This window comes from Stylophora pistillata, chromosome 8, assembly GCF_964205215.1.
Source record: "Stylophora pistillata chromosome 8, jaStyPist1.2, whole genome shotgun sequence".
In the NCBI taxonomy this organism is placed as follows: Eukaryota; Metazoa; Cnidaria; class Anthozoa; order Scleractinia; family Pocilloporidae; genus Stylophora; species Stylophora pistillata.
This window is the reverse complement of record NC_142526.1, coordinates 11376696-11389347: the sequence shown is the minus strand read 5'-3', so window position 1 is coordinate 11389347 and position 12652 is coordinate 11376696. Positions and strand designations below refer to the sequence as shown.

General features: G+C 38.1%; 1 protein-coding gene across 1 annotated transcript in view; it reads left to right on the top strand.

Annotated features, from left to right (window-relative positions):
- The window catches only part of LOC111328758 (uncharacterized), a 209563-nt gene that overhangs the window by 108556 nt on the left and 88355 nt on the right, over positions 1-12652 (top strand). The window lies entirely within an intron of this gene.

Genomic DNA, 12652 nt, shown 5'->3' with positions numbered 1-12652 from the left:
CTCTCACTAATTAATCAAGAAAGGTGGCAAAGTACAAAGTTTGTTGAAAAGTCTATAGCAAATATTCCATTCTAAAAGCGAGATTAAATTGGCGCCAGATTTTTAACACTCTCCTTAGCTTTTGTTTGAAAATGTGCCTGGGGAAATACCAATGCAGTGAATTGATAAACAAGCTATAGATTTTAAAAATAAATTTAGCTGTAAAAATCGTTTATTCGTTAGGGTGGCCAATTTACAATTTCAGCTTAGTTGATATAACCAAATTACCTAAGAAATACTAGCTTACAGCTACTTCAGTAGCTCACTTTCCCCGGCAATCCAGCCAGCTACTGTTGTTGCTATTCACAACTAAGAGAGGCATTTGAAGAGGGAGGCAAAAAGGGGTTCCAATCACACATCACGCTGAATTTTTTCAATGAAACGACGAATCACACAGAATTTTTTTAAAGAGGGGGGTATTGGGGTTTTGCGGTTTTGCCTATTTTTTACATTGGTTTTTCGTTTTTTAAGACAAAAACGTCGGTTTTTCTGTTCATTGCGTTTTGCGGATTTTCCGTTTTCAGCATTTGGTTTTCGGTTTTCGTCAGATACCTTTTCAGTTTCTCATATTGGGGTTCCGGTTTCTCTTCGATCTGAGCAGCAGTTATACGTCTCTGCAGATCTCGAATAGCCGCGAAACCTACTTTAATAATAATAATAATAATAATAATAATAATAATAATAATAATAATATATTAATTAAAATTTATATTGCTCAAATTAACATGTGGATATGATGAAATGCGCATCACAACACTTCTCAGGGGACTTTCGCCGGACTGCATCAGCAGTTTACAAACAATAGAAGGAAACTTATTTGAATATACCCCCTCCCCCCCAATTCCCAGTAACCAGGCCAGACCACATCACAGTAATCTCGTGAGTAGGTTCTTTAAAATCCCTTGCCTGACCACATTAACTAATTACTAGATGCAGGAGACGGAACCTACGGTTTATTCGTCCTTATCCAAGAAGACTAGAATGTCTATCCATTTCTTGATATTATAAAAAGTAGCACATTCCTCTCTGTTATTTTATGGCCTTGAGTGTTGGTCCGGCCAGGACTCGAACCCTCGACCTCCCGCACAACAGTCTGGCGCTCTAACCAATTGAGCTAACCTCAGTGTTGCTCCACCTGTAACACAGTATCAAATCGATTAGGATTTTGACAACTGAGATGTACAAATTTATCGGTCTAGACGGTTTTGCATGCGGTTTTCGATTTTGATCGGGTTTTTTTTTGCAGTTTTGCGGTTTCTAAGAGATCCCAATGCCCCTCTCTTTAACCGATCAAGCTTCATGTCAACGGATGATGCTAAGCTAATACTAACACTGTCAGATTTCAACCTATCGGATGTATTATTTAAAAATGTATTGCATCCAACGTTTTTATTCTGGAATGAATTGCGTTTCCTTTTTCATATCGATTTTTTTAAACAAATGGGACGACTTAGTTGCTGAAACCAGAGGCTCCGAGAGCGTTTACTCGCAAATTTTGGTACCATCAAGCGTGACGCAAAAACCCCGTGCCACCCTATTGTAATTGTTGCTTTAGTAGCCTGACTTGTCGATGGTTTTGTGTGTATGGACAAGTTGCGCACTAAACAGAGCCGTGAAAACGAGTGACCGTTCCACGAGAGGTTTGAAGCTCTCCTGCTCGCTCTCTCGGCTTTAATGCCTTAATAAAGTTGGAAAGTCTGGCTATACACTATTCCTCCCCACCCCTATTAAATCCATTCTGTGGCGTCCAGAAAAGTAAGGGAGCTCGTGCAGTCTTTGCAATCAGATTGCATCTGGCTTAAATGTTGAAATGAGAAGAATGAGCTAGCATAAAAAACTGGTTTGGAAGGTGAACTATTCTACTTCTATCGTTAAAACTTAGCGACAGTCCAAGCTAGCTAGGGGCTAAAAAAATCGAAAGAGGCGGATCCTTCCTCTCTGCATTATCGGGAAAATCCCTCGACGTGAATGTAGAATTTTGCACGATCTTAGCTCCGTGTGAAATATGTCAAGATAGATCTTGAAGGACGACGTAAAAAAAAAAACATCGAATAAATGTTTTCTTTGATTCGATGGGATGTAATGTTATCCAAGGTAAGTAAAAGAACAGAAGTCTGGGTTGCTATTCGCTGTAACCTGTTTAGATTTCGGTTAGATCTGTTGAGTCTGTTTTGTCTTAAATTCCGTGACCTATGGTTAAATTTCGCATCAATTCTAGTTAATGTTGATAAGCCCAGGCAGAAAGAGAATAAGATTATGAAGAAAGGTTGCCCAGAAGATAACTTAACACTAATCAGCGAATGTTCTCATTTTGGCTCCAAAAATATGAGGTTTTGCCAACTATAATTCAGAATTTCCGCCACTGTGCGGAAGTTACTTCATAGGATCGGAAATGTATTCATCCATTCGCTCAAATCAGGCAATCACTCAAAATATTCTGACAATCACTGGTATTCTTGAATTGCTATGATGAAATCGAGTGGTACTAACCTGTATGTATTTCTTGATAAGTCCTTGGTAAGATGGATAAGCTTGTACACCCCTCTCAGTTCAAGCCTTGTGATTAGGAGCTGTGGTTGGCCGGATCACACGATAAAAAATAAAACAAATAAATCTTTATGAGACTTGGAAACAAAAATTTAACCCCTCATACCCTCACCTCACCCCAAACTGTTCTCTAATTTCCATTTCACACCGTCAGCCAACATGCCAACACTCCAAATATATGTCACGAAGGCCTAATCGAGAGGGGAGTTACTACTTCACCGGCGACGAGCGGGGCAAGAAAAATGGACCGAGATATGAGTGGTCAGCGGTGAAATAGCTTTAATACATCATGCAGAGACAAATCATTTCTAGTTGTTGTATTAACTAATCGTGATATCAATCCCGAAATGTTAGCAATAAACTTCACTAAATAACAAGTTAAGCAATTTTTCAAAAGCGTCGAATGTACAAATATCTTTCACTGCTCTAATAAGCAACGAAGGCATCGGAAAAGGTATCAAAAAATGATATTTTTGTCTGCTAACTTGCCACGCGACGAAAAGAAAGTATCGTGACTTCGGTTGTCCAAAGCGTTAATCACAGCTGGCATGCTTTTCACTTGATTTTTGCAATCTCTACTTTTTTCCCGGCGGGAATTGAAAGCTATGGAACTCTACAGAAATTGAGTTCTCGATCTGAGTGATTTTTGAATCGCTCCGAAAAACTCCACAACCCGTAAGAATGAATCTCCCCATTCGGATTGGCTTGGCTGGGTGCGATAACTGTGGCCAGTTTTTCCACGCAAATTGTCTGAATGTGCCTTTCGCAGAGACGCTTACACAACATTTCACCTGCCATTAGGGCACTAGTCCAAAATCGTAACGTAATGGAGCCAATTTGAAGAACATCCCAGAATTCAAAATTTTTTATTTTTTTTCGATTCGAACGTTTAGTTTTCATCCCGACTGCATCTGTTAAAGTGAATAGAAAGAAAAATTTTGAACGGAAAATATAATTATTTTCACATACGGTTGTTTTGAGAAAAGGTCTCCGAAAACGAGCGGCCTTAATTAGAAAGATTGGAGGGATGGTGAACACATTTGCCTTAATTTGGCTGTTTCTTGAAGCTCTGAGTTTTCCTCCTTGCATATATTCACATGGAATGGAGGCGATTGTTCATATATGATGAAGTAAGAGAACTTCAGCCAGTAGAATTTCTATGAAAGATTTTCATCTTAGCCTGTGGATACAAACTTATAAAAGACTCAAAATCTTTCAGATCGAGAACTCAATTTTTGTAGAGTTTCCTAGTTTTCATTTCTCGGAAGAAAAGTAGAGATTGCAAAAATCAAGTGAAAAGCATGCCATGCAGCTGTGATTAACCCCTTGGACAACCGAAGTCACGATACTTTATTTTCGTCGCATAGCAAGTTACCAAACAAATATCATTTTTTGATGTCTTTCCCGATGCCTTCGTTGCTTATTAGACCAGTGAAGGATATTTGTATAGTCGACGCTTTTGAAAAATTGCTTAACTTGTTATTTAGCTAGAGCGAAGTTTATTGTTGACATTTCGGGATTGATATCACGATCAGTCAATACAACAACTACAAATGATTTGTCTCTACATGATTTATTAAAGCTATTTTACCGCTGACCACTCATATCTCGGACCATTTTTCTTGCCCCGCTCGTCGCCCGCGATGTAGTAACGTAAAAAATCGAGAGTGGCCTTATTCCCCAGCCGGGAGAAAGCGCGTTGCGTGACAAGACCAAACAACGGCTGCAGGGAGACCAAGTCGGGAGTAGGCAAAAAAAACATCTTGCGATTGCATAGGTCTTTGATTTATCGAGAGAAGCAGTGATTTGGATACTCTTGCGAAATTTCAGCTTTTAGGTGAGTTAAAATGATTTTGTTATTTTTAAAACATCGTTTCTTTTGTTGATCGTTGTTTTCACGCTCATCTGATTTTTTCCAAAGAAATGTTACTATAAAAGACTTAAGAATATTCCCATAATTTATCAACAAGGTGTGATTATTATCATTTTTTTATTATTATAATTATTATTATTATTATTTGTGATGACTAGCTTTTACAAAACTTGAAGCCGCTGTGCTATCATCTTTGTAAGTAAATAGATGAATATGTAAGCAAGCAAATAAGCAAGTAGGCAAATGAGAAAGAAATTGTGTGACTTTTGGGAAGCCAAGCAAGCGAATGAGTTGACACCGAAAACCCCACGGGATTAACTTGAACTCTTTCAATCGATTTTTACATTCAACACATTAAAAAACTGCACGTCTTAATTTATATGCATCATCGTTGGATTGAAAACCGCCTTACTAGTTTCTAAATTCGGGAGCTCACACCACCGGAATCGCTGTGATTGTCTGATGTTTTGCACGAACTGTTGAAATAATGAAAGCTCATTAAAAGGCCGAAGAATAAAGAGGGAACGTTTTTAAAGAAAATGTGGTGCTACGTCGGTTAGGAGTAGAACAAGATTGTTTTGTTTTATCAACTGAGTTGATAATATAAATTGGCCACCATAAAGAGTTTTTTAAAGCTGGCGTTTCGAGCGTTAGCTCTTGGTCAGAGCAAACAAAGGAATTGGGGGTTGTGTGTGTTAATCTGCAGAAAATGGAGCTAGCTATGCCATTGGTGGGAACATGGCAACGAGAAAAAGAAGAACGAATTAGTTGAATGAAAAGAGTCTATTGATACCGTGGGTAAAGAGCGCCGATTTGAAAGATGAATTTTTGTGGTAGGGTTTTGCGGCTTTTAGAATTGACTAGAGGTAAGGAAAGACCTTAGAGTTCCATGTGCTATATGCTTAGAGTGATTAGGGTGATTTAAGCGTCTAGCTACTCAGGCTGGTTTTGATGCATCCTTGTCATTTCTTTCTATGTCGAGAAGGTGTTCTCGGAATCGGTCATCTACCCGTCTTCCTTGTGTATATCTTTCTGCAATAAGTGCATGTTATTCAATTTTGGCGGAGGTGCAAGTGAAATGATCTTTTATCTTAATGGATCGCTTAGATCTCATTATTTTCTCGACGTCGTGAATGAAAAAACTAGTTTTGCATCGTGTGGCCGCGCGTTTGTGTTGAAAGTTCCGGGCTGATCATTGAACTTCTGAGACTCTTCTGAACAAAATTAAAGTTGCCCCTGTTGTTTTCGTGTTTGATTGAAGTTAGTCAGTGAAAGTTGAATTGCACCAGCTTCGAGATCGTTTTGAAATAATTTAGAGTTTTGACAAATGATGGGTTTAACTGCCTGATTGTGGCAGGGGCCAAATGAAACGGTTCGATTGGTATTTTCCTTCTGTGACATTCGTAGAAACTGAGAAAAAGGAATGGAATTTTTGACATCTGATGGATGCGAAGATGAATAAAACAAGATACTATGATCAAAACCCTCTGATTAACTTACTGACTGATTTTCGTTTTTAGAAATTATTTTGCTCACACAGCAGTTGCAACCGCGAATGAAATACTGTTGAGGAAAAATGATCCTGTGCCTTTTTTAAAAATCTTCAACACTCTTAGACTTCCGCGACAGTGTATCTTTAATTTTAGTCCGGAAAACAAAAATGGGTTGTGAGGTAAATTGTTTTGATATACAAATATATATTTGCATTCGCAATTTTGGTTATTGTATAGTTTACTAAGGGCTTCAGGGTGAACTGCTAACTTCGTGAGGAAAAGTAGCCAATCAAGATTAAGTTAGTAACTGAGAATGTCGACAACCTAGAGCTGGATAAATAAACTTTTGAACACACGACTCGAGACATACTCTGGCTATTTACATTCCGGTCTTCGGAAATAATACCATATAACCCCAACATTAATTATGCATTCCACTTCTTTGTCTTTCACGACAAAACTTTAAAAACAAAGTCTACTAGTCTGAATGCATAATTAATGTATGGGGTTCTATGGTACTCTTGCCTAGTTTTCTACAAAAACGCTGAACATCTTCATAAACCTACGATTGTGTCGAACGCCTAAAATAGACGGACAAAAATTCTTGGTTTATGCTTCTTTGTTAGCGAAAGAAAACGACTAACTTACCCAGAAAATTCGCCGAATGCGTTCGGTTGGGAAAAGCCGCGATATATGATTCTCATCTACATAAAAGAATGCTTTGTTAGCGTCTGCTTTCTTCGAGTGTTATGCCTGGCATAATGTTTGAGCGTTTTCTTGCCGTACAAAAATGTAAGATTTATTAATCAACGATTTAAAACTTAGACTTCAGTTATGGCATGAATCGTTCACACATTCATTTTAGTTAGATTGTTTTCCTAGAAATGGTTCACTGCGTATCATCCGTGAATGAAGGGATCCGAACAAAGGCCTCGTGATTTTTTTTTTCAATTCAATAGGGATTGAAAAAAGAAACCAAATTAAGTTTCCAGAAATTTTCACCGAGATAATTTTAACTGATTCTTAGGTACTCTTCTATTTATCTTCCTAATGTCGTATTTTGCCCTCCGGTTTTCTCGACCAACGCGAAGTGCGAAGTTAGCGCGACAGACGCGATAATATTGTTCACGATCCATGTATACATATAAATACTCGGAGCGTCCTACGCTGTTCCATGAGGAGGCAGCAATTTCCTATTTTGATGATAAACCGTTTGGAATAACTCTTGCATTGTTTAATACGGTCATGTGATTGGACAACTTTTCTTCGCGAGAAATATTCACGTCGAAGATGATGCAAGTTGGGGCCTGTTTATGTAAATGTAAACAACATTTCCGTAATTGATATTCCACAAATTTAACCCTTTTCCCACCTATCTAATCCTGACAAGTTCCAGTTCCTCATCCAGTTTGGGTGGGTTTCAGCAATGGAAAAGGTAAAAATGATTTTTCACGGAATAGGGAAGAAACATCAGCAAAGTTTTTCTTTAAGCGCACTAACGCCTTACAAGAGCATCACAGCCAAAATTTATGGATTAATGGCATTCATGCGTGTCAAGTGTGTCAAAACCAGCAGGTCTTGTACCAGGTCTCTCTTTCGCGCGGCCTCTATCTTTGTTGTTTTAGTGTGTGGGATGCTAAGCCAAAAAAGCTTCGCAAATCCTTTAAAGTTGTATGTTCGCAAACCTCTTTTCTTTCCACAAAGGGCCGAGCAGATCACTTAATTGTGTGAGAATGTGAAAATGATCGTAAACATACCGGAAGGTACAAAATTTTTACGAAAACCTTACATTTTTTATGTTTTAAAGAGTGTATGTTGGCCAACCTTCTTTCGCTCGACGATGGGCCGTGGAAAACATGAAATTATAAAACAAGAGATTATAAATAGTTTATAATTCTTGTTTGACCATTGTAAGACAAGGCTATAATCACATGTGTGCCTACTTTTTCCGCTTTGAATTTGTGCGATGCGCGCTTTGTTATGGCGTTCATTACTGCTCAAAACACTTTGAGCACATATTTGGACGTGATATCTGACAGAGGAATTTGATCCCTTTGAACGTAAAAAAGGTGTCAGAAAGTCAAATATGTGCTCAAAGTGTTTTGAGCAGTAATGAACCCCATATATGGCGTTCATTACTGTTCAAAACACTTTGAGCACATATTTGACTTTCTGACACCTTTTTTACGTTGAAGGGGATCAAATTCCTCTGTCAGATATCACGTCCTAAATTTTACGACGTAAAACCTTGACCAACCGTTGCTTTATTAAGACAAAGAAACTGCGAAACTTTTAAGAAATTTAACAAAAGGCAAAAAACGGTTTGTACCTGACCAATATACAGACAAAATGGAGAATTATCTTTAAAGTCTATTGAAAAATTGTCGATGGTGAAGAGATAATTGAATGGCCATGTCTACTAGTTAAAGTTTTAATTGGCCATGAACAGTCACTCAGTTTTGGCAAGACATTAACTCAGTTTTGTTTAACAAATCAGACGGTCCTCTTTCGCTCTACGGCAAAGAGAATTTGACCAAAAATCTTGAAATATAATGTCAGCCGGACTCTAGACTTCCCTGTCGATATCTTACAAATAACTAAACCAAAGATGTATTGGCATGACAAAGTTTTGAACAATGTATTTCTGCAAGTATGTAAACAATGCAAGATATAGATCACTCACCTTTCAAAATGAATACCCATGGCTACAGATCACATTATATTACTCAAAGTGAAACATTTGGTTAGCATATATTTCTCGCTGAAGGAACATCCGTTTCATGCAGTCCATTGTTCTCAGAAGGGAAAGAGGAAATGAGCTTTTACGAAAAGTATTTATCGATGGCCTTGGCAAACAGTGTCGGCATATGGTATTCTGTAGACTGGACTGGACTGGACTGGACTGGACTGGACTGGACTAGTAAAACGCGGACTAGTAAAGCGCGGACTAGTAAAATGAGGACTAGTAAAACGAGGACTAGTAAAACGCGGACTAGTAAAACGAGGACTAGTAAAACGCGGACTAGTAAAACGCGGACTAGTAAAACGACAACAACAAAAAAAACAATTTCATACGAAGTCGATCATAAGACTTAATGGCAAGCCAATTTAGTAAGTGACAATACCTGTTTGACTTTTAAGCTGCAAATGGGTTTGACATGCGACAGATACAAACGAATTTATAAGTTTAGCCTAAGAAAGAATTTATACAGCACCAGTTCAAAATCCTAAAATACACTTTCGTCGTAAATTTCACGGCAGAAACGCAGGAATTCGATGAATGAAAGTCGCATTAAATCTCCTTGTGTCTAGGTAGAAAGAGTCTCATTGACTTCAGCTTTTCGGTGGAAGAAACACCGATTTACACACGCCATTACTGAAAACAAACAAGCAGACTGGCAACTCCCGGCCAAAACACATATTTGCATTCACTTACAATCTGACTTTCCGTGAAATTTTAAAACGGAACAGAGGTAAATCTTCGAAGATTAATCGTCGTTGGAAATAAAAAATACTTTCCGTAAGATCTCTAACTGTTTTTCTTTTTACGAGAAAATCGTCGCATGATAATTTAACTCGTGTGTGTTTGTCATACCAGTACTGCTGTTTCTTCAAAAGCGTATGCTTCTTTCTTCTTCAATTGACAGGTGTCACATCGTCACAGTTGCTTATCGAAAAAATGTTTCGGCGAAAACATCCTCTTTAACTTGAATAACGCTTGTTTTCTTTATAACTCACTCGCCATCAAATTGTGAAGTTCAAGGAGGATTTTCCCGTAATTAAACTCGTAATTGTAGCCCTAAATCATTCGGGTTCTTTTAGCAATCATTGTTTTTATGCGTTAGAAAAAGATAAAAGTGTTATTCACCAGCATAGGTCGGTCCGTAATGGGAACTTCTGAACTGTTCGTATATTTCTGAACTGTTCAAAAATTGGTGTAGCATCCTGGATTCTTTAAGGCTCGGGTCGCATTACGACCGAATTGTTTACTCTAGGGATTAAACTCTGTCAACATAAGCATTTTCTAATGTGACCCAATTTTTGCGGTTTCCTAAAAGTTTCAAAATTCTAAAAATCATCAAAGACGCCGGTGTGCCTGGGTGGGCCTGACCGATTTTGCCAAATTTTTTTTAAACGAAAGGACCCGCGTCCGTTGCGGACAAAGTTGTCATTTGTGCGTGCGTGTGAAAAAAGATAAAAATCAAAAAGAGCGGGAAACACATATTTGCATTCACTTACAATTTCATTTTCCGTGACATTTTAAAACGGAACAGAGGTAAATCTTCGAAGATTAATCGTCGTTGGAAATAAAAAATACTTTTCGTAAGATCTTTGTTTTTCTCTTTACGAGAAAATCGTCGCATGATCAGTTCACACGTGTGTGTTTGTCACACAAGTACTGCTGTGTCTTCAAAAGCGTATGCTTCAATTGACAGGTGTCACACCGTGACAGTTACTTTTCAAAAAAATGTTTGAAAATTTGTTCGGAAACCTTTTAACTATCTTTACACTGACAAATAAAAAATATTTCGGCGAAAGCTTTCTCTTTAATTTGAATAACGTTTGTTTTCTTTATAACTCACTCGCTATAAAATTGTTCAGTTCAAGGAGGATTTTCCCGTAAATAAACTCGTAATTGTAGCCCTAAAATCACTCGGGTTCTTCAAATTAAAGAGAAAACTTTCAACGAAAGATTTTTATTTGTAAAGGTAGTTAAAAGGCTTCCGAAAAAAATTTTCAAACATTTTTTTGGAAAAGTAACTGTCACGATGTGACACCTGTCAATTGAAGCATTCGCTTTTGAAGACACAGCAGTACTTGTGTGACAAACACACACGAAATAATTGATCATGCGACGATTTTCTCGTAAAGAGAAAAACAGAGATCTTACGAAAAGTATTTTTTATTTCCAACGACGATTAATCTTCGAAGATTTACCTCTGTTCCGTTTTAAAATGTCACGGAAAGTGAAATTGTAAGTGAATGCAAATTGTGTTTTGGAGTCGTCAGTCTGCTTGTTTGTTTTCTGTAACGGCGTGTGTAAATCGGTTATTCTTCCACCGAAAAGCTGAAGTCAATGAGACTCTTTCTACCTAGACACAAGGAGATTTAATGCGACTTTTATTCATCGAATTCCTGCGTTTCTGCCGTGAAATTTTTAACGAAAGTGTATTTTAGAATTTTGAACTGGTGCTGAATAAAATTCTTTCTTAGCTTAAACTATAAATTCGTTTGTATCTGGCGCATGTCAAACCCATTTGCAGCTTAAAAGTCAAACAGGTATTGTCACTTACTAAATTGGCTTGCCATTAAGTCTTATGATCGACTTCGTATGAAATTGTTTTTTTGTTGTTGTCGTTTTACTAGTCCGCGTTTTACTAGTCCGCGTTTTACTAGTCCGCGTTTTACTAGTCCTCGTTTTACTAGTCCGCGCTTTACTAGTCCGCGTTTTACTAGTCCAGTCCAGTCCAGTCCAGTCCAGTCCAGAAATTACCATATGCCATTGATTAATCGGTCTCCCAAGGTTTTCAGTTTCGGTTTCCGAGATTACACCTAATTATTCTTTCCTATTTCTCAATCTTCTCAATATAAGAAAGTGAATTTTCGCGATATCCGGAGTAGAAACTCTGGTATGAATACCCAAGCTGGAGTGAAAACTTCAAGAGGTCCCACATTTTGTTCAACATGATAGCTGAGCTTATTATTTCGTACATAACACTATTTTGGGCCATGTCCGCACGTATCCGGAAATTTTTTTTCCGCAAATATTTATTTGCGGATATGAAAATTTTCGCGTCCACATGCAGCATATTCGAATCGTTTTCAGCCGCCACACGTATCCGATTGTATCCGGAAATTTTCTGATTTGCTCTAGTGCCCAGTTCTTTTGCCGGAGGGAATCCTGAAATGAGCATGCGCATAATTGCGATTTTGGCGCCATTTCTTTCACGCCATAGCTACTGCGAGGTGTAATCAGCCGAATCTTGTAGTTTATCACTCGCAAAAATGTCTAAATCTGCTGAAAAAGTCAAGAAAAAGTATGCTGATATACACAAATGGACCGATGATGAAGTTGAACTACTGCTGACGGTCACGAAAGACTTCAAAACGAAGCATCGACTGGGAATCTTGTGTTGACAAGTATGGCGAGATTCTCAAAGCTTACAGTGCTCATTATCCCTCGCCATTATTCATTCTTCTTCGATCATTGTGCCATTGATAAAATTGTCCCACCATGCGCTTGTCCTTCCTGGTCGCGTCCAGAATCGCCTTCAGTGATGGTTCGCTCTTTTTTTGACTTTATGATGCCTACTGTTCATTGATAACGATCTCAAAACATCCTGTCGATCTCTAATGTATTGGTTGTGTAAATTTATCACAGCTGAATTTATCTGAACGCATATGATATCAAACGAGAAATCAGAGCAACCAACAAAGAAGCTACAACCTTGGTGTACGCCATGTTTATAATGCTCGCCGTGAAGACTGGATCCAAGAGAATGACGTAAGCGTATTCGAAAATTTCCGGATACGACCGTCCACACGTCTCCGTATTCGTATCGGATAAAAAATTTCCACTCTGGTAAGCGTTTTCAAAAATTTCCGGATAGGCTGGATACGTGTGGACGCAAGCCGTATTCGTAAAAAAAAAAAATTGCGTTTTCACAAATTTCTGGATACGTGTGGACGATGCCTTCCA